This window comes from Sinocyclocheilus grahami, unplaced genomic scaffold (assembly GCF_001515645.1).
Source record: "Sinocyclocheilus grahami isolate Dianchi unplaced genomic scaffold, SAMN03320097.WGS_v1.1 scaffold223.1, whole genome shotgun sequence".
Classification (NCBI taxonomy): domain Eukaryota; kingdom Metazoa; phylum Chordata; class Actinopteri; order Cypriniformes; family Cyprinidae; genus Sinocyclocheilus; species Sinocyclocheilus grahami.
In genome coordinates, this window is record NW_015505402.1 from 13786 (window position 1) to 14105 (window position 320).

The following is a 320-nucleotide window of genomic DNA, read 5'->3' on the forward strand; positions in this document are numbered from 1 at the left end:
TCTGAAACGCGTCGATTTTTACAAAGCTCATCGGTCTGAAAAGCGAGATGTGATTGGCCAGCTATCCAGTGCGTTGTGATTGGCTGAATACCTCAAGCGTGTGACGGAAATGTTACGCCCCTACCATACTGTGATGCCGTCGGGCCGGAGCAATGAGACAAAAACATTAAAACCCATTATAAATAATAAGGATTATAATGACTTATACTGTCTTTTTACGCGTTGCATTGAATCGCGCTGCGTAAACATAAAACCATGTCTGCATTTGTGATCGGAGAAATGACAAACAACAAGCCCTACTCTACACTGCCCAAAAAACT